At 45.2% G+C, this 23,030-nt stretch overlaps 1 long non-coding RNA gene across 2 annotated transcripts in view; it reads left to right on the top strand.

The window, feature by feature from the left end:
• Positions 1–22,391, top strand: part of LOC148141813 (uncharacterized) — a 59,784-nt gene extending 37,393 nt beyond the window's left edge. For both annotated transcript variants that reach the window (XR_015752450.1, XR_015752451.1), the window contains 2 exons: positions 17,230–17,434; positions 21,576–22,391. This is a non-coding gene — a long non-coding RNA (uncharacterized LOC148141813). The remainder of the gene's footprint in view (positions 1–17,229; positions 17,435–21,575) is intronic.
• The last annotated feature ends 639 nt before the right edge of the window (positions 22,392–23,030 follow it).

Genomic DNA, 23,030 nt, shown 5'->3' with positions numbered 1-23,030 from the left:
GACCTATTCTCCATTCCAGGCAATATCCTGGTAAATCTTCTCTGCACCCCCTCCAAAGCTTCCACATCTTTCCTAAAGTGAGGCGACCAGAACTGCACACAGTACTCCAAATGTGGCCTAACCAAAGTCCTGTACAGTTGCAACATCACTTCACGACTCTTGAATTCAATCCCTCTGCTAATGAACGCTAATACACCATAGGCCTTCTTACAAGCTCTATCCACCTGAGTGGCAACTTTCAAAAATCTATGAACATAGACCCCAAGATCCCTCTGCTCCTCCACCTTACTAAGAACCCTACCATTAACCCTGTATTCCGCATTCTTATTTGTCTTTCCAAAATGGACAACCTCACACTTGGCAGGGTTGAACTCCATCTGCCACTCCTCAGCCCAGCTCTGCATCATATCTAAGTCTCTTTGCAGCCGACAACAGCCCTCCTCACTATCCACAACTCCACCAATCTTCGTATCATCTGCAAATTTACTGACCCACCCTTCGACTGCCTCTTCCAAGTCATTAATAAAAATTACAAACAGCAGAGGGCCCAGAACTGATCCCTGCGGAACTCCACTTGTAACTGGGCTCCAGGCTGAATATTTGCCATCGACCACCACTCTCTGACTTTGACCAGTTAGCCAGTTTTCTATCCAATTGGCCAAATTTCCCTCTATCCCATGCCTCCTGACTTTCCGCGACGTATTTCTTCCGACAGGAGCGTAACCTCAACTACAACACGCAGCTCCTGTTGGCGTCGAGGTAGGTTCTTTATATATCAGTCACTTACCTTCCTGACCAGCTCCTGACATGCAGGTCCTGGACTTCCTCCATCATCATTTCTTCAGTACCCGACCTCTGGAGGAAGAATGCCTCTTCTTCCACCTTGGGACCCTGCAACCCAATGGCATCAATGTGGACATCATCAGTTTCCTCATTTCCCCTCCCCCACCTTACCCCAGTTCCAGCTCAGCACCATCCTCCTGACCTGTCCCATCTGTCAATCTTCCTTCCCAGCTCTCCGCTTCACCCTCCTGTCTGACCTATCACCTTCACCCCCACCTCCATCCACCTATTGCACTCCCAGCTACCTTCTCCTCTGCCCCACCACTCCTCCCACTTATCTCTCCACCCCCGAAGCTCCCAGCCTCATTCCTGAAGGGCTTTTGCCTGACACGTTGATTTTCCTGCTCCTCAGATGCTGCCTAACCTATTGTTCTTTTCCAGCACCACTCTAATTTTGACTCTAATCTCCAGCATCTGCAGTACCCACCTCCACCTCTTTAGTATGCCCATTGAGAGGTAGTTCTTTGCTCAGGAACTGGGGAGGATGGCTCTGATCCTCCCAGTAAAAACTTCACAAGATCTCTTCCATCTTTCATAGAATAGAATTCCTACAGTGCGGAAACAGGCCATTTAGCCTAGCAAGTCCACACCCAGACTCCGAAGAGTATCCCATCCAGATCCATTCCTCTACCCTATAACTCTACATTTCCCCTGACTAATTTCACCTAGTCTACACATCCCTGAACACTATGCGACAATTTAGCATGGCCAATTTACCTAATCTGCACATTTTTGGATTGTGGGAGGAAACCGGAGCACCCGGAGGAAACGCACAGACACAGGGAGAATATGCAAACTCCACACAGACAGTCACCCAAGGCTGGAATCGAACCTGGGTCCCTGGTGCTGAGAGACAGCAGTGCGGAAAGAAAAAGTGCTGGAGATCAAAACAGGCCAGACAGTATTGTTTTCAATACAGATTGAGCTTTCTCTCCACTGTTGCTGTCATTGTTGTTTTCTATACAGATTCCAGCAGCTACAGTAACTTGCTCCTACATGGGGTTGTGGTTTGATGTTTCATCTAAAGATAAATATGTGCAATCACTGTTAACTCTTTATGTATCATTGTAACATCAGGCAGTTCGGGGACATTTAGCAATGTGATCTGGGCGATTACAGGAAGAGGTCCCTTTAAGAAAGCTACAGTCCTTGCCATTCACGCTCATTTCCTTCTTCTGAAAAACTCCAAACCCCTGTTGCTTAAATCTTACCCTGTGACCCTGCTTTAGGGCACTTGTTACTGCCCTATTTGTCCTGCTGTTAAACTTTGATTGATAATAGAGTCATGCAGCACAGAAACAGATCCTTTGGTCTAAACAGTTCATGCCATCCATAATCCCAAACTAAACTAGACCCACCTGCCTGTGCCTGACCCATATCTCTCTAAACATTTCTTATTCATGAATTTATTCAAATGTCTTTTAAATGCTGGAACAGTATTTTCATCTGCTGGAAGTCATTCCACACACGAACCCCTCTGCGTAAAATATTTGTTCCTCATGTCTTTTTTAAATCTTTCTCTTCTCACCTTAAAAATGTGCCCTCAGTCTTGAAATTCCCCACCTAGAGAAAAGATACCTGCCATTCACCTTATCTGTGCTCCTCATGATCTTAAAAACCTCTTTAAGGTCACCCCTCAACCTGCTATGCTCCAGTGAAAAAAAATCCTTGCTTACCCAGCTTCTCCTTATAACTCAAACCCTCCATTCCTGGCAATATGCTGGTAAATATTATCTGAAGTCTCTCCAGTTCAATAATATCCTTTTTATTACATGGTTACCAGAACTGCACATAGTCTCCAGAAGAGGCCTCACCAGCATCTTGTACAACCTCAACATGACGTCCCAACTCCGATACTCAAAGTTCTGAGCAATGAAGCAAGCATGCTTCATTGAGGGCCGAAGGGCCTGTACTGCACTGTAATGTTCTATACTAAACACCTTCTTAACCACCCTGACTACCTGTGATGCAAACTTCCAAGAACTATTCATCTGAACTCCACGGTCTCTCATTCTACAACACTGCGCAAGGCCCTATTTTAATTGTATAAGTCCTGTCCTTGCTTGTTTTACCAAACTGCAAAATCTCGCATTTATCCAAATTAAACTCCATCTGCCACTCCTTAGTCCATTGACTCAATGATGCAGTGAAGCAACTAGGGATCTTTTACCAAGTTACTTAGATGTTATAAAAGTGCAGTTATTGTAATAGAATGGTTATGCATTGCATTCAAGATAAATCACACCATTTTACAGCACACTATGCTTCAGTGAAGCTGAAATTAATTGAGTGGCTGCATGCAGATTTTCTTGTTGCCCCTGTCTTGCTGTTTCAGTATAGGATTGGAATTGATAGCTGGAAAATGCTTTACCCTGAGGCTTTCTGTGTTGTCGCTCAGTTTTTTTTTTAGACTCCCCACAGTGTGGAAACAGGCCTTTCAGCCCAACAAGTCCACACCGACCCTCTGAAGAGTAACCCACCAGTCCCATTTCCCTCTGACTAATGCAACTAACATTACAGGTGATTTAGCATGGCCAATTCATCTGACCTGCACATCTTTGGACTGTGGGAGGAAACCCACGCAGATACGGGGATAATGGGCAAACTCCACACAGACAGTCGCCCAAGGCTGGAATCGAACCTGGGACCCTGGTGCTGCGGGTTAGCAGTGCTAACTACTGAGCCACTGTGCCACCCGTAGCCACTGTGCCACCTGTTCACGAAGTTCACGAGGAAAGGGTTAATTAAATTATCTCACAATCTCTTTGTGTAAATTTGTATGTTTGGTTTTTTCAGTATGTTTCACTGTTCAGGTCAGCAGTGGACATGATCACTCAGAGAGAGTCTTCATGTGTATGAGCAACTGTTCTTGTTAATTCCTGCTTGGTCTCCCCCTCAGGAATGTTCTATATCCTCAAAGCAAAGGAGCTTGTAAGAGCATAAGGGACTGTGATTGATGCAATGACAGGAACAATCAAATCAGTGCTGAATGATAAATGTGAATTAGGTAATCCAAACCATGCTGCTTCTTACAAAGCTATAGTGGGAATAAAACTTTTATAAAGTACTTGTTAGAAAATAAACTTTTAAAGTCTGAATTATCAAGAAACATTTGCTTTGGAACTGTAACTTGTTTATAAGCCTTTGCTGAAAAAGATGGCAACGTGTGTGCACTTATGTATACATTGACCTGTCATTTATCATTTGCTGCTTAATTGCTAGGATTTTCACTAAATGCTGATGAGCCCAATTAATTTTTGGAGCAACTTATAAACTTGAGTGATCAGTCACTCTCGAACAATTGAATCTTGAAAGAAATCTCAGCATGCTCTCTAAATTCTCATGCTGACAACTAGCCTGAATCATGGAGGATGTCCTCCCAATGTTTTACAATAACACTGGCACATGAGCCCAGGGCAAATCTTCCAGCAGCCTTTACAGCACGATCTGAGCATCCATAGGAGCAGTTTATATGGAGTTAGTGCTCCTGTGTATCCCTGTGACATTGATAAAAGAATGCAGTACAAAGTAGTAGTATTCCAGTCTGGTACTGGGGGAATGTGCACTGTCGGAGGTGCTGTCTATTAACGGGGAAGGCAAACCAAGGCTCAGATGGATACAAAAGATCCGACAGCGCTATTTTCATCAGGGCGTTGGAGGTAATCCAGTTTTGCTGATTGATATTTATCACCTCGCCAACACTGAAAACAACGATTTCATTGCTGCTTGTGGGATCTCCTTGTTTGTATATTTACTGTTGCTTTCCTACACTGCAACAATGGCTGTGAATTGCTATAACTGATCACATGACTCTGAAGTCAGTGAGAGAGAAAATACCAGTCTGGAATGAACATTCCCGTGATCAATAGAGTGCCACAAGGATCGGTGCTGGGCCCTCTACTTTTTGTCATTTACATAAATGATTTGGGTGCGAGCATAAGAGGTACAGTTAGTAAGTTTGCAGATGACACCAAAATGAAGTTGTAATCTGAGGGTTACCTCAGATTACAACAGGATCTGGACCAGATGGGCCAATGGGCTGAGAAGTGGCAGATGGAGTTTAATTCAGATAAATGCGAGGTGCTGCATTTTGGGAAAGCACATCTTAGCAGGACTTATACACTTAATCGTAAGGTCCTAGGGAGTGTTGCTGAACAAAGAGACCTTGGAGTGCAGGTTCATAGCTCCTTGAAATTGGAGTCGCGGGTAGATAGGATAGTGAAGAAGGCATTTGGTATGCTTTCCTTTATTGGTCAGAGTAATGAGTACAGGAGTTGGGAGGTCATGTTGCAGCTGTACAGGACATTGGTTAGGCTACTGTTGGAATATTGCATGCAATTCTGGTCTCCTTCCTACTGGAATGATGTTGTGAAACTTGAAAGGGTTCAGAAAAGATTTACAATGATGTTGCCAGGGTTGGAGGGTCTGAGCTACAGAGAGAGGCTGAACAAGCTGGGGCTGTTATCCCTGGAGCGTCGGAGACTGAGGGGTGACCTTATAGAGGTTTACAAAATCATGAGGGCCATGGATAGGGTAAATAGGCAAAGTCTTTTCCCTGGTGTTGGGGAGTCCAGAACTAGAGGGCATAGGTTTAGAGTGAGAGGGGAAAGATATAAAAGAGACCTAAGGGGCAACTTTTTCACAGAGGGTGGTACGTGTATGGAATGAGTTGCCAGAGGAAGTGGTGGAGGCTGGTACAATTGCAATATTTAAGAGGCATTAAGAAGCGGAAGCAGCACTTTACCTACACTTCACCCAATCTAGTCCACTGTATTCACTGCTCACAATGTGCTCTCCTCTGCATTGAGGAAACAAAGTGTAGACTGGATTACTGCTTTGCAGAACACTTACGTTTCATCTTCAAGAAAGACCCTGAGCTTCCAGTTGCCTGCCACTTCAGCATGTCAACATCTAGCCCACATCTCTGTCTCAGGCTTGCTTTAGCAAAACTCAACACAGGCTGGAAGAACAGTATCTCATTTTTCACTTGGGAACTCTACAGCCTTCAGGACGTCATATCAAGTTCAACAATGTTAGGTTGTGAGGTTCCATCTCACATGCCCTTACCTCAGCACACACACACACCAGGCCTTGTTACCACATGGTCTACTATTATCACTAGGCACTAATAGACCTCATTAGTAATTATTTATTCTCCCAGGCTGATCGTTATCCACTTCATTGTCTGTCCAACTATTCTTCTCTGTCTTTGGGTTCTATCTCCACCTATCATTTACTCCTTTCCCCTTGTCCCCACCCTATCTTCCTCATAAAAAATAACTTCTGAGCTACCATCAGTTCTGAGGAAGGGCCACTGGCCCTGAAACATTAACTCTGCTTTCTCCTCATGGATGCTGCCAGGCCTACTGGCTACTTCCAGCAATTTCTGTTTTTGTTTTGTTTCTGATTTTCAATATCTGCAGTTCTTTCATCCTGTTGACCCTGTGCCAATTAATTTATGGCTCAGGTAATAATCTGGAGATTATTATCTTTTTAGCTCTGTTTTGTAATTTAGCCTCGAGCTGCTCGTATTCCCTCAGCAGAACTTTGTTCCTTTCTCCACCACATCATTGGTACCTACATAGACTATAACAACTGCACCCTTGCCCTCCCAATCCAGGTTCCTGGACGAAATATCCTGAACCTGGGCACCAGGAAGGCAACACAGCCTTTGGGAGTCTCAAGGTGGCTGGGATTAGAATAATCCCACCCCATCTCCTCAACTTCCCGCACCTCCGCCCTTGAGCCCCGCCCCTCCAATCGCCACCAGGACAGAACCCCACTGGTCCTCACCTTCCACCCCACCAACCTCCAGATACATCGTATCATCCACCATCATTTTTGCCACCTCCAAACAGACCCCACCACCAGGGATATCTTTCCCTCCCCACCCCTATCAGCATTACAGAGAGACCACTCCCTCAACGACTCCCTCGTCAGGTCCACACCCCCCACCAACCCCACCTTCACTCCCGGCACCTTCCCCTGCAACCGCAAGAAATGTAAAGCTTGCGCCCACACCCCCCCCCCTTACTTCCCTCCAAGGTCCCAAGGGATCCTTCCATATCCACCACAAATTCACCTGCACCTCCACACACATCATTTACTGCAACCACTGCACCCGATGTGGCCTCCTCTATATTGGGGAGACAGGCTGCCTACTTGCGGAACGTTTCAGGGGAACACCTCTGGGACACCTGGACCAACCAACCCGACCACCCCGTGGCTCAACACTTCAACTCCCCCTCCCACTCCACCAAGGACATGCAGGTCCTTGGACTCCTTCATCGCCAAACCATAGCAACACGACGGCTGGAGGAAGAGCACCTCATCTTCCGCCTAGGAACCCTCCAACCACAAGAGATGAACTCAGATTTCTCCAGTTTCCTCATTTCCCCTTCCCCCACCTTGTCTCAGTCCCAACCCTTGAACTCAGCACCACCTTCCTAACCTGCAATTTTCTTCCTACCTCTTCACCCCCACCGCCACTCTGGCCTATCACCCTCACCTTAACCTCCTTCCACCTATCGCATTTCCAACACCCCTCCCCCAAGTCCCTCCTCCCTACCTTTTATCTTAGCCTGCTGGACACTCTTTCGTCATTCCTGAAGAAGGGCTCATGCCCGAAACGTCGATTCTCCTGCTCCTTGGATGCTGCCTGACGTGCTGTGCTTTTCCAGCAATACATTTTCAGCTCCTCCATCACCAGACCCTGACCACACAATGCCTGGAGGAAGAGCGCCTCATCTTCTGCCTAGGAACCCTCCAACCACAAGGGATGAATGTAGATTGCTCCAGCTTCCTCATTTCCCCTCCCCCCACCCTATCTCAGTCCCAACCCCCGGATTCAGCAGCGCCCTCGTGACCTGCAATCTTCTTCCCGACCTCTCCGCCCCCACCCCCTCTCCGGCCTATCACCCTCACCCTCACCTCCTTCCACCTATCATATTCCCAGTGCCCCTCCCCCAAATTCCCTCCCCCCTACCCTTTATCTCAGCTCGTTTGGCACACCAGCCTCATTCCTGAAGAAGGGCTTATGCCCGAAACGTCGATTCTCCTGCTCTTAGGATGCTGCCTGGCTTGCTGAGTTTTCCAGCACCATATTTTTCAACTGTGGTCTCCAGCATCTGCAGTCCTCACTTTCTCCTTAGAATAGTGCTGGAAAAGCACAGCAGATCAGGCAGCATCTGAGGAGCAGGAAAATGAGGGGCATTCCTGATGAAGGGCTTTTGCCTGAAATGTTGATTTCCCTGCTTCTCGGTTGCTGCCTGACCTGCTGTGCTTTTCCAGCACCACACTCTCGACTCTAATCTCCAGCATCTGCAGTCCTGACTTTAGCCTCGGAGAACAGTGTCTACTCCTATTCAGCAATAAGGTGCAAGCAGCCTCAAGGACAATGTGTGCACTGACACCTACAACCCGGATATTCTAGCCAGCAGTCTCAATTTGGACATGGCAGCATTATCCTAAAATACAGCAAAAAGCAGTGACAACCTTCTGAAAGTTCCTCATTGCCTATAAGGTCGCCCAGGGTAATGAAAGGTGCTATAAAAATGCAGGTCTTTCTTTCTCTCTCTCTCTCTCTCTCTCTCTCTCTCTCATTCTTTCCATATTCTTTCTTTCTCTCTTTTTTTCTGTTTTGGCTGTTTCTCCCCTCCTTTCTTTCTTTCTTGCTTTTCTTTGTGTTTTTCACTTTATTTAATTCAAGCGTCATTCAAATCCAAGTGCATGGGTACATAATATGCACCATTCACTTCTGAAGCAGAAGCCATGGATGGTTAGTGCCAATTATAAAATCCTGGAAGAATTTACATGGTGGAAATGGGGATTAATATCTGATATTATTATTCAGTAATAACCATCTAACTGGGCATTCCATTATTCAGCTAGAATTTTATTGCATTTCCTTCTAAGCACTGGCATTAAATGTTTAACAGATTGGATCCTCTCCACGTTTGAGTTCATCACAATATGTGTATTCCATAAGCAATATCGGAATTCATTATGGTCTGAGTCTTTACTGGGCCCATTGAACTGTACAGCATGTCTCAGGCTTTACAAAATGTATTGGCTGTGATCTTACAGAGGTTGGATTTCCATTTGGGGAATGGGCAGGAGATCTGAGGTGTTCTGCACTATAGGTGCCTTTGTTACAACAGATTTAGAACATAGAACATAGAAGAATACAGCGCAGTACAGGCCCTTTGGCCCTCGATGTTGTGCCGATCCAAGCCCACCTAACCTATACTAACCCACTATCCTCCATATACCTATCCAATGCCCGCTTAACTGCCCATAAAGAGGGAGAGTCCACCACTGCTACTGGCAGGGCATTCCATGAACTTACGACTCGCTGAGTGAAGAACCTATCCCTAACTTCAGTCCTATATCTACCCCCCCTTAATTTAAAGCTATGCCCCCTTGTAATACCCGACTCCATACGCGGGAAAAGGTTCACACTGTCAACCCTATCTAACCCCCTAATCATCTTGTACACCTCAATCAAGTCACCCCTAAACCTTCTTTTCTCTAATGAAAACAGCCCCAAGTGTCTCAGTCTTTCCTCATACGATCTTCCTTCCATACCAGGCAACATCCTGGTAAACCTCCTCTGTACCCGTTCCAGTGCCTCCACATCCTTCCTATAGTATGGCGACCAAAACTGCACACAATATTCCAGATGCGGCCGCACCAGAGTCTTATACAACTGCATCATGACCTCAGGACTCCGGAACTCAATTCCTCTACCAATAAAAGCCAGTACGCCATATGCCTTCCTCACCGCACTATTTACCTGGGTACCTAGCAACCAGCTGGAATGTTAGTTTGGTCACCAGGTTGGAAACGGAAGCTGCAGAAAGGACAGAAACCAGTAACAAGAACATTAATGTTGCTACTGGGTTAGACATTGCAATGAAGGGTGGGACTTGTTGAGTGAGGGGAAAAGTTAGTTCTAGTTCTAGTTCTGGACTCCCCCACCCCAGGAAAAAGACTTTGTCTATTTATTCTATCCATGCCCCTCATAATTTTGTAAACCTCTAATAAGGTCACCCCCTCAGCCTCCAACGCTCCAGGGAAAACAACCCCTATTCAACCATTCCCTATAGCTCAAATCCTCTAATCCTGGCAACATCATTGTAAATCTTTTCTGAACCCTTTCAAGTTTCACAACATCTTTCCGATAGGAAGGAGACCAGAATTGCACACAATATTCCAACAGTGGCCTAACCAATGTCCGCAACATAACCTCCCAACTCCTGTACTCAATACTCTGACCAAGAAAGGAAAGCATACCAAACACCTTCTTCATTATCCTACCTACCTGCGACTCCACTTTCAAGGAGCTATGAATCTGCACTCCAAGGTCTCTTTGTTCAGCAACACTCTCTAGGACCTTACCATTAAGTGTATACGTCCTGCTAAGATTTGCTTTCCCAAAATTCAGCACCTCGCATTTATCTGAATTAAACTCCATCTGCCACTTCTCAGCCCATTGGCCCATCTGATCGAGATCCTGTTGTAATCTGAGGTATCCCTCTTCGCTGTCCACTACACCTCCAATTTTGGTGTCATCTGTCATCTGTCTTCCAGAACTGGAAAAGGTCAGCTTGGGTTGCAGTTTAGATTTTTCATTTTTTTACAACCTAACCAAATCAAATCTTTACTTTGAGGATTGTCCAATTCTCCTCATTATTGCAGAGTTTGAATAGGCTGACCATCGTCCCATCCTATTTTCCTCATACACTGAACAGCCCGCTTTTTCAGATCACATTGTACAGCTGAAGAATAATAATCACATTTGCTTACAGATTTAAAGCTATACAGAAGTAAAATAAGAAAGAACAATAGAACTCCCAGTGATACAATACTTAATCCAAATGTTACTTTAGGTTCCACTGTACATAACCGCTGCCCAAGTTTTCTGATCATTGTTGATGCTGCGGTGCCCACAAAGATTACTGCACCCTAACCCTTGCTTGATTTTTCAGCCCTATACTGTGATCCATTTTGAATTATTTAAAGGTCAGCACAGATTCTCTAGTGAAAGCTGTCAGATAAAACAGAGGAAGGGAGGACACCTCCCCTTACTTGGACAAGAGGTGCTCTACGCAGGTTAGTTTTAAAAGGACCAAATCTTTCAGTAAGTCAGTGTATTAATGAATGGGTGAGATGTGTGAATGGGTGAATGGGCTGCATGGCTGAGAGGTTGAGGGAACAAAGTGTATAAGGGATGAGGGAGAGAGGTGGATGAGAAGATGAAAGGGTGAGAGCTTGGGGAGGTAAGAGGGTGAGATGGTTGAATGGATGAAGTAGATGAGGGAATGAAGGCTTGGATGATTGAATGGGTGACAATGAGAGAGTGAGGAGTTGAGGGGCTGAGAAGGTGAGAGGATGAGTGGGTGCGGGGATGAGGGGGTGAAAGAGTGGGAGGGTGAGTGATGAGTGAGTGAAAGGGTGAGATAGGCTGAGTGGGCAAGGTGGGTGAGATATGGAGGAGGACAATGCAATGAGAGGGGTTGAGGTTGGTAAGTGAATGAGTGAGAGAGATGGATTAGGAGTGAGGTGGGTGAGTGAGCAAGGTGGGTGAGATAAGAAGGAGGATGATGTGGTGAGAGGGTTTGAGGTTGGTCGGTCAGTGAGTGAGTGAGAGAGATGGATTAGGAGTGAAGTGGGTGAGTGAGCAAAGTGGGTGAAGTGGATTACTGGGAGAGTACATAATCAGGTAATGGCAGTCAGGAGGGTCTTCAGTTAGTCAGGTTCGCTCTGTGGTATAGTCACGTCAGGTCAGGGGCTTCATCGTGTTCATGACAGTTTGGTGGTTGACGGAGTTGCCAAGCCCACTTAGGTCAGTATCTCAGTGATCAGGAAGATTAATGGGGAGGTATCAAGGGGTCAGTTGAGTGAAATGAAAGGAGGTAGATGGCTGGTCAGAGTTGTGATAAGATGAGGATGTTTCTGGGGTGATACACTAGAAAGTGCTATCCATCAGCCCCAAACCTCTGCCCTGAGCTCAGGGTCAGAAAGATCCACAGAGGCATCCAGCAGCAGAACCGAGCCAAGCAGGAGTTTCAGCTCCGTGGGCACTATCTCTGTATGTCTGTGTATCAGGACATCCCCAGAGTCATGAACACATCTCCCAACTTACATCCGGTTATGCCAATCCAGAGACCGGATAATTTAAGCTGACTCTACAGCAATTTTCAGAATCTTTTATCTGAATGCTTTTGATGACTGTAACATATATTTTCTTTCAGAATCCGGTTTCACCATTGCAGTTAGAAAATAAACAGCTCAGACAAGAAACATAAAGGTGCCTCACTTATCCTTCTTCACACACAGGCTTCCAGCATTCCAGATTAAAAGAGTTCTTTCCTACTCAACATCTAAAGATATTTATTAATTTTTCCTTTTAATGAATTAGAATCTGAGCTAACAACTTGGAAAAGCCTCATCATTTCCTAACACCTGGCGTTTTTGCCAAATAGTTCAGTCTCACGAATGGTAGTCATGAGGGCTTTATTTACATCGACAGCAGACATCTCAAGAATTTGGAGCAGTATCACCATATTGCCTGAGCAAGTTTCTGCGAATCCACTGGGAAGAAAGCCAAACCAAGTCCTTAAACAGGCCCAGCATCCAACTCTCAAAGCTAAAAACATTCCTGATGTGGTTGGCAAGTTACTACCAGTTTCACTTTCCCAAAATTATCCTTGAGGATAGGGTGGTGCTTTGGGTGATCTGAAAGTTCAATCATTATGAAAACTTACTCACATGCCTTTACATTATAACAGATCCCAAGAATGTAACAATTGCCTATCCTTGAAAAATTAACTCTGTTTTCTCTCCAAGATACTGCCAGACCTGTTGAGATTTTCCAGCAATTTCTGTTTCTGTGTTAGACGAGGCAAGGTTTGGCTTTAATCTTTAAAATGCTTGGTATGGTGAAATATACAGGCTAATAGATGAAATTAAAGTTGCTTGATTAAGGTTGGTTCCATTCTCACAGGATACTAGAAAAACGAGAAGTGATACTATTGTAATGTGTAAAATTGAGAGGAAGCGAGAGAGGGTGGATACTGTGGAAGATGTTTCCCCTTATGGGGGATTCTTGAGTGAAGGGGTACAATTTAAAAATAAAGTGTTGCCCCTTCTAGACAGATATTAGAAGGAAAGTATTCTCTCAGAGATTCTTATGTCTGGAATTCTCTTCCCAGAGAGGAGTGAAAAATGGGTCATTGAATTTATTCCAGGATGCATTAGACAGATTCTTGATTCACAAAGGACTCAAGGTTATGGGGAAAAGGTGGGAAAGTGAAGTTGACTCAGAACTAAACTGATGATCTGATGCACAGCTTCAATGCATGCAAAATAAAAGATGGGCACTGCTTTCCCCACTTAGAATCATAGAATCTCATGGAAGCAGACCATTCAGCCCATTGACCACAATGACCCTCTGAAGAGCAGCCCATCCAGACCCAGCCCCTATCCTATCCCTGTTCTCATTATTTCATTTTTTAAAGTAACAGAATAACAATCAAGATGGAGTGGTGCTGGAAAAGCACAGCAGGTTAGGCAGCATCTGAGGAGCAGGAAAACCGATGGTTTGGGCATGAATGAGGCCTGCTCCTCGGATGCTGCCTGACCTGCTGTGCTTTTCCAGCACCACTCTAATCTTGACTCTAATCTCCAGCATCTGCAGTACCCATTTTTGCCTAACAGAATAACCATGCATACCCTATCAAGTTACCCTCTGCACAAAATTAACAATCTCTGTTTCCTTCCAAGAATGATGTCCATCTCTCTAACTTGGCAATGATGCTGCTAGGTTCAAATGAATGCGACAAATAACACAATATCTATCCATCTGTACCTAGCAATCCATAACTACCAATCAATCCCATGCCTGGTTTTCATCCAGTCATCCATTAACCCATTGCTCCGTTTCTCCAACCCTTCTTTGCATCGGTTTATTCATCCAACTGTCCATCAATCCATCTGCTGTCCAATCCAGCCATCTCTTTATCCATCCATCAATTCATTCCTCCCTTCATTCCCCCATCCCTCCCTTCATCCATCCATCCATCCATCTGTCCAATCATCCATTCATCCATCCATTCATTCTTCTATCCCTCAGTCTGTCCATCAATCCTTCCTTCCTTCCATCAGTCCATGCATCCCTTTGTTATCTACTTCAGAGCTATTTATGTTGCTAACTCTACCTCCCAATATGTGTATAAATCTGTATGTTACTTTCCCAATCTATTTAACTGTCAACAACCTCTTTTTAAAACTAGGGGCTTGGGAGCACCGCCATATGTTCTTATCTTTGCAAAATTGAAGAAAATGCTTTTATTTAACTAAAGAGGTTTATCATGAGATGTGAGGCAATTTTGCCATTTGTTTGTTTTAGATTGCTTGTCTAAATTTTGAAAAGTACAACTCGTGTTTTATCTTTTCTACTTTTCCATGATTTGGGATACCCGCTGCAAAGGAGGCTTGTAATCCCCTGTGTAGGTTTCACGTTAGGTGTCCTGGAACTTGAGGATCTGATGATCCGTTGAGGAAGCAGACTTGGCAGGTCTCTGGTGATGGAACTTGCCAGGTTCATGGTTCATCCAACACAGTGATGGTGTCCATGACAACACCCAAGACAGTAAGCAAGTATCTAGAAGGATTAACCAAAACTTAGAATATATTTTTGTCATATTTTATTTTTAACTCAAAAGTACTTTAGCTTTCACCCTATTAGTCACAATCACTGGTGCGATTGAGTGCACTTAGCACATAGTAAAGGTTTACAGAGTAACTATGTCAGTGCTTGAGAAATGTCGTCATTTATCTGTTGCAGATTCCATTGCCATCTGTATTTATGTTATCCTTCTTTTCAATTCTAATATTATGAATTCTTCAGAGATCTGGAGCCAAAGATGAGTTTGTTACCAGGTCTTAAATAATTCAGAACATGTTCTGGATCTCTTCTGAGAACAATATGGAGGGCAATCGGATTTTTTTTTTGAGAATGAAGTACTGTCGATGTCGATAAATGGATCAAGGATGATTAATCAGATTCTTGATTCATCCCAAGCAGTTCCTGTTAGCCAGCAATTATTCCACTTTTCAGCTGTGGTTTACCTAGGGTTCAGATGCTATTACTGGAGTCTGGATTTGAGTCAAATCCTGCTGTTCACATGTTCAACTTTCATGAATTTGTCTGTCAGCACAAAGTTTACTCTACGCCTTTTCACTGACCACCTGAGTCTAAACTTCATTTATCTGCAGTTTAAAGAGAAGAATGGAAACTTACTTCCTGAAATAGGAAGTGTGCACTGCACTATCTGCCATCTTTGCTGATTGTGGAAGTCACTGTTTCAATGATATTTACAGGGATCAAAGCCCCTGTGAATGGTGGGACTTTACTGACTATCCAAAAGTAACCAGCAGAGAGCACAACAATGAAAAATGCACTTATAGAGCACCTCAGACTACCATGCTTTTATACATGTTAATTATTCCAAGGCCCATAGAGTTATGCATTAAACTCCCTCAAAACTCTCACGATTATCTCTTTCTGTATTCTGCTGTTGGCTTCTCACAATAGCACATGTCATAGTTCTGAAATACAGCCATATGAATAGAAAAACTAGAAGTTCAATTAGGCCATTCAGCCCCTCAAGTCCACTCTGCCAGTCGAAAAGATCTCTCCTTCGAATTCTACATTCCCATCAACCCCGATAACTCCCTTGCCTAACAAGAATCTAACTCTCTCCACTTTGAAAGTAATTATTCGCTATCCATTGTGAAAATACACTTGAGAGCAGTGTGAATGTGAAGTTTTCTGAGGCATTGATGGGCACTGCCCGCAAGTTGACATTAAATCTGTGATTCTTCTATTTATTGGATGCCAACTAGATCCTTGCTGGAAGCAGCAGTCTTTGTGAAATGCTCTGCAGGAGTCAACAAAGAACTCATCCTGAATTATTCTGTGTCAAACTCACTGGGAGTGGTGTAGGAAATGCTGCAAATTCAAATGTTTTGGATGTGACAACTCCTGGCTAAAGCACACGTTAACCAGGAATGTAGGAATATTTGGTGATTGATCAGTTGTATGATGCAGAATATTTGTATTCTATGAGGCCTGTCAGTGATACAAAATAATATAGGAGACAGTGATGAAGATTGATGTGACTGAACAAGAAACTTACAGCCTGTGGGATCCTAGCAATATTTATGGCACATTGGTTTGGACTTCTTACATTTAGGTCAGCAAACAAAATATGAGGATATTATTTTTTCATATACAGCTTCAGTTCTTTAGAGTAAACTTGAGTTTCAGCAGAGAACATGATTTACTTTTTAAGTAGTGGGGAGGTGGGGTTTGGTGCAGGACACAATTCTTAAAACAAGCAGCAAATCAGTGAATTCTAAACACATTGGTGCCTGGCCAATCTGCACTGTTGGGCATTGGTAGTGTCACCTCCCCACAGTGAATGTGGTAAAATTCAGCTTTCTCAGATCTTCCATCGGCCCCCGCTTTTCTTTTATCTCACTTACTTCATCAATTCCACCCAATTTCCACCATCTCACTTCCTCTCAGCTCCCAGATGTTACTAGCTGAACATGTTCCTGGATGTCCAATTGTGTGATCTGTTACCTCCCACTAGCATCTTTCCAATAACTAAACAACTAGGAAAGGAAATGAAAACTTCTCCTAAATAGCTTCAGGAAGTTATTCACTTCCTCAGGACTTCAGGGTTATCCTGAAGAGTTAACAACCATCGCTTCTACCAAGTCTCTTCCCATCTGTTACCCTGTCCCTTCCCATCTTCCTTCTGTTCCCTATATTCCCACCTCATTGTCTTCACCATCTTTACTCAGTGCTACCTGATGAAGGAGCAGCGCTCTGAAAGCTTACGATTTCAAATAAACCTATTGGACTATAATCTGATGTCATGTAATTCTGACTTTGTCCATCCCAGTCCAACACCGGCACCTTCACTTCCTGACAAGTCCACACTTGGATCTCTGGCTTAATAGTTTAGCAATAATATTATGAAGCCATCACTCCTCCCTGGTGTTTCCATTTCATTATAAATACTGCTCTAATGCAGGAAGAAAAGAGTCATACTTCATGATCTTTCACGACATCAGATCATTCCAAAACCTCTTCCAGTGTCTTTTGAAGTGTAGTCACTATTCTAGCGTAGGAAATGCAGTGGCCAGTTGTTACACAGTAAGCTACAACAAACAGCCCTACTGGACAAATGTATGTCTATGTCATGTTGCATAAGACAGTTAATAACTGAATGAGCCAATTGTCATGTTTCAAAAAGCCAATCATCTGAATAAAAGAAGACTTAAAATAATGACTCTGTTTCTCTCTTACAGCCCCAGTCCTGAAGAAAGGCTACACCCAAAATGATGACTTCTCCACCTCCTGATGCTGCCTGGCTTGCTGTGTTCTTCCAGCCTCCTGCTTGTCTGCCTTGGATTCCAGCATCTGCAGTTTTTTTCTGGTCTCTCTTACAGATGCTGCCAGACCAGCTCAGACTTTTCGGCCTTTCTGTTTGTATTTCATATTTACAGCATTATGGTAATTTGCTCCGATTAGGCAATCTCAGTGATGGCTCTAACCCCTGAACAAAGCAGTATTTAAGAAGCCTGAAAAATAGAATTCTTATTATGTGGAAGCAGGCCATTCAACTCATAGAGTCCATACCGTCCTTCTAAAAAGCATCCCACCCAGACCCACCCCCTACCATTTCCCTGTAATTCTCTATTTCCCATGGCTAACCCACCTAGCCTGTACATCACTGGACACTATGGGCAACTTAGCATGACCAATCCACCTAACGTGTACATCTTTGGACTGTGGGAACAAACCAAAGCAGACACTGGCAGAATATGCAAACTCCGCACAGTTGCCCAAGGGTGGAATCAAACCTGAGTCCCTGGTACTGTTGAGGAAGTTAAAATTTCACAGGGGGGTTAGTTCCATACTTTTCTTCTCTTCCAGGGTACATTGGGGACTTTAGGGTTAAAGATCCCACCACCAAAAAACTTACTGCAACAGCATCTGAAAGCCCGTACTCTTTCAATCCACACAAGTAAGCCTAAACAAGACCATTATCCTTTCCAGACAGGACTAATAGCCCTAGCCCCAATCCAGCTAGCTGCATCCCTCTTCCATCGTCTCACTTCCCCTCCATATTAGTATAGGTATGTGAATCCCCCCAGTGAGGTCATGTTGCAGCTGTACAGGACATTGGTTAGGCCACTGTTGGAATATTGCGTGCAATTCTGGTCTCCTTCCTATCGGAAAGATGTTGTGAAACTTGAAAGGGTTCAGAAAAGATTTATGAGGATGTTGCCAGGGTTGGAGGATTTGAGCTACAGGGAGAGGCTGAACAGGCTGGGGCTGTTTTCCCTGGAGCGTCGGAGGCTGAGGGGTGACCTTATAGAGGTTTACAAAATTATGAGGGGCATGGATAGGATAAATAGGCAAAGTCTTTTCCCTGGGGTTGGGAAGTCCAGAACTAGAGGGCATAGGTTTAGAGTGAGAGGGGAAAGATATAAAAGAGACTAAGGGTAAACTTTTTCACGTGTATGGAATGAGCTGCCAGAGGATGTGGTGGAGGCTGGTACAATTGCAACATTTAAGAGGCATTTGGATGGGCATATGAATAGGAAGGGTTTGGAGGGGTATGGGCCAGGTGCTGGCAGGTGGGACTAGATTGGGTTGGGATATCTGGTCGGCATGAACAGGTTGGACCGAAGGGTCTGTTTCCATGCTGTACATCTCTATGACTCTATGACTCTATGACCTCCATATTAGCATAGGTATGTGAGTTCCCCATTTATAGCAGGCAAAACCTTTCTGCTTTAATCCCTTTCCATTAACACGTAATCATGGGAAATACGATAATTGGTTTCTATAGTCCATTCACACATCATTTCAGGACATCGACATTCATCAGGTTTTGTAAAATCATAATTGCCTACTTTAAGTTATGTGATGTCAAACATCCATGTGACCGATAAGTCTTTGTTCAATTCTTATAAAATATACTGTCTCTGGGTGTAAGGCAGAGGTTTGGGAAGAAGAGCTGCTGCAAGTAGGCACTCGGCTACTTTAGTGGTACTTTGAATCTCTTGTCGGCTGTCCGATAATAAAGCTACCGTTGTTGAACAAGAAACTTGCATCGTCCAGATTTGTGGAAAAAAGCAGACACCAAAACTGTGAGGCAGCAGCACTAGCCACTGAGCCACCATGCTGTCCCTATTAAGAGCACTGGATCTGATTCTGGCTGTTTGACATTGATTGAACATCAAGATGGAAAACTAAATTAAACAACTGCATTTTCACCTTCACAATAGATCCCAAGAGTTTGAAAAACATTATTCCTCACAAAAAACAAGCCTGTTCCATGAGTGAATGTATTAAAAACAAATCAAATGTGAAATGGGGGAACTAATTTAAAAGACATTAAGGAAATATTTTCATAAGAGCTGAGCTATTCAAACTTAATTGAATCTTAATTTCAAATTGAAATCTGCTCTTTGAGGAAGCAAAACATGACTAATTCTTTGCTACTAATTACAGCATTAAAGGTCTTTCATCTCCACACCAATGTTCAAATATTTTATTAATACAAGGTGCAATGATTACATTCTCAGCATGGAAACAGTAATGTATGTTGGGCTTGTATGGAGGAGGGAAAGAGGACAGAGGGGAGATGGTGAGAGGTTGGGAGATGGGGAATAGACAGAGGAGTATGGAGGTAAGGGATAGGAAGTGGGGGGATAGGGAGAGGATGTGGGGATAGGGAGACGAGGTGGGGTAGGGAGAGTAAGTGGAGGCTAAAGAGAGGAGGTGGAGGAAGGGAGAGTGGGTGGGGAATGGGAGTGGAATGTGGATAGGGAGTAGAAGGGGGATTGGGAGAGGAGGGGATAGGGGGATGAGGTAGAATATAAGGAGAGAGGGTGTGGATAGGGAGAGGAAGAGAATTGGGAGTGGAGAAGAGAATACAGAGTGGAGGAGAGAATAGAGAGTGGAGGTGGGGCTAGGGATTGGAGATGCACAATAGGAAGGAGAGATGAGGGATAGGGAGTGGAGGTGGGTACAAGGAGAGTGGGTGGGGATAGGGAGATGGGGTGGGGACAGGGAAAAGAGGGCACTAGGGAGTGGAAGGGAGAATAGAGAGTGGCGCTGGGGGATAGGGAAAGGTGATGCATGATAGGGAGTAGAGATGGGGGATAGGGAATGGTGTAAGGGTGTAAGGAGAGGAAGTAGGAGGATAGAGAGAGAAAGTGCAGAAAGTAGGCTGGGTTGGGGAGTTTTTTTTTACTCATTATGGGAGGCAGGGCCGGCATTTATTGCCTTCATTACCCTTAAACTGAGAGGTGTATTAGGCTATTTCAGAGGGCAGTTATGAATTAACTACATCCCTGTAGGTCTGGGGTCACATGTAGGCCAGACTGGCTAAGGTCAGTAAATTTCCTCCCACTCCCTACAGGACATGATTAAATCAGATGAGTCTATTACAACAATTAACATGGTGTCTGCCACTTTGGCATTCAAATATCTGATTCCTGAACATTGTACTCCAGTTCTGGATTACTGGCGACATTACCAATGTGGTGGGGTTGGGGAGATGGAGGGACAAGGAGGTTGTGTAGTGGGGAGTAGAGACTGGAATCTGAATTGAAGATGAGGATAGATGAGGGTGGGGAGAGGGTGAAGGGTCGGGGAGGAGATATGGGTTGGGAGGAGGTGGATTTGGGGGAATCATAGAATTACAGATCCCCTACAGTGTGGAAACAGCCCCTTCGGCCCAACAAGTCCACACCAACCCTCTGAAGAGTAACACCCAGACCCATTCTCCTACCCTATTACTCTACATTACCTCTGAATAATGCACCTAACCTATACAGCCCTGAACCCAGTTCACCTAACTTGCACTTCTTTGGACTGTGGGAGGAAACCAGAGCACCCAGAGGAAACCCACGCAGACATGGGGAGAATGTGCAAACTCCATACAGACAGTCACCTAAGGCTGGAATTGACCCCAGGTCCTTGGCGCTGTAAGGCAGCAGCACTGAGCCACCATGTCGCCCCTGGGAGTAGGGATTAAGCTGAGGTTGAAGAGAGGAGTTGGGGGTAGGAAGTAAGGGGAAGGGGAAGGGGAAGGAGGTGGGGTTGATGAGAGGAGATTGGCAATGGTAGAAGGGTTTGGGAAGGGGAGAGGTGATGATACAGAAGAGGAGGTAGGGAATGGGGAGGAGATAACAGGTCAGGAGAGGAGGTGGAGAAATGGGGAGCAAAAGCCTGGGGAGAGGAGTTAGGGGATAAAGGGAGGAAATGGTGAACGGGAGTAGAAATGACAAGTGTGGAGAAGAAAAGATGGGATCCAGAGGGAGATTGGGATCAGGGTTGAGTTGTGTAGTTGGGGGCAGGTCATCGAGCAGTGTGAATTGGTGATAACAGGATTGGGGGCATTAACTTTATGTTGTAATTGACAATCCTGCTGCTCAGGATCTCACATCTAGCTTAGTTGCTTACTCCATTTGGCAAGGCTGAGAACAAATTTATCTGAGTACCAGTAGCCCCAGGATAGGCCAGTGATCCTACTGAAGGTAACCCCAAGCTCCTAGCCCCAAATCTGCAAATGTAAAGAGTTATGGAATGTTTAACATACGAATAAAACATGCCTCTTGTTTCTCTTTATCCACAGGTTGGGGAACCTATTTTGAAAATCAGATCCAACAAAGTCTAATTTCCATTCCACTGTGCTCATCTATAAACACTTCTATCAATCAGGTTTTCTGATACACTAATCATCACCTCAGGGGACCTCCCATCCACCACCTCCAACCTCATAGTCCCACAACCCCGCAAACATCACCTCAGGGGACCTCCCATCCACCGCCTCCAACCTCATAGTCCCACAACCCCGCAAACATCACCTCAGGGGACCTCCCATCCACCGCCTCCAACCTCATAGTCCCACAACCCCGCAAAGTTCCAACCCCAACCTCACCATCAAACCAGCTGACAAGGGAGGCGCAGTAGTAGTTTGGCGCACTGACCTTTACACCGCTGAGGCCAAACGCCAGCTCGCAGATACCTCCTCCTACCGTCCCCTTGACCATGACCCCACCCCCCACCACCAAACCATCATCTCCCAGACCATCCATAACCTCATCACCTCAGGGGACCTCCCATCCACCGCCTCCAACCTCATAGTCCCACAACCCCGCACCGCCCGTTTCTACCTCCTGCCCAAAATCCACAAACCTGACTGCCCCGGACGACCCATCGTCTCAGCCTGCTCCTGCCCAACCGAACTCATCTCGGCATACCTCGACACGGTCCTGTCCCCATTAGTCCAAGAACTCCCCACCTACGTTTGTGACACCACCCACGCCCTCCACCTCCTCCAGGATTTCCGCTTCCCCGGTCCCCAACGCCTCATCTTCACCATGGACATCCAGTCCCTGTACACCTCCATCCCCCATCACGAAGGACTCAAAGCACTCCGCTTCTTCCTTTCCCGCCGTACCACCCAGTACCCTTCCACCGACACCCTCCTTCGACTGACCGAACTGGTCCTCACCCTGAACAACTTTTCTTTCCAATCCTCCCACTTTCTCCAAACAAAAGGAGTAGCCATGGGCACCCGCATGGGCCCCAGCTATGCCTGCCTCTTCGTAGGGTATGTGGAACAATCCATCTTCCACAACTACACTGGCCCCACCCCCCATCTTTTCCTTCGCTACATTGATGACTGTATCGGCGCTACCTCGTGCTCCCATGAGGAGGTTGAACAGTTCATCCACTACACTAACACCTTCCACCCCGACCTCAAATTCACCTGGACAGTCTCGGACTCCTCCCTCCCCTTCCTAGACCTTTCTGTTTCTATCTCAGGCGACCGAATCAACACGGACATCTACTACAAACCAACTGACTCCCACAGCTACCTGGACTACACCTCCTCCCATCCTGCCCCCTGTAAAAACGCCATCCCATTCTCCCAATTCCTTCGTCTCCGCCGCATCTGCTCCCAGGAGGACCAGTTCAAAATACGTACAACACAGATGGCCTCCTTCTTCAAGGACCGCAATTTCCCCCCCGACGTGGTCGACGGTGCCCTCCACCGCATCTCCTCCACTTCCCGCTCTTCCGC

The sequence above is a fragment of the Chiloscyllium plagiosum genome, unplaced genomic scaffold (genome assembly GCF_037043375.1).
Source record: "Chiloscyllium plagiosum isolate Xiang-an unplaced genomic scaffold, Cpla_swu_hap1 HiC_scaffold_32, whole genome shotgun sequence".
NCBI classification, from domain to species: Eukaryota; Metazoa; Chordata; class Chondrichthyes; order Orectolobiformes; family Hemiscylliidae; genus Chiloscyllium; species Chiloscyllium plagiosum.
This window is presented reverse-complemented; position numbering and strand designations above follow the sequence as displayed.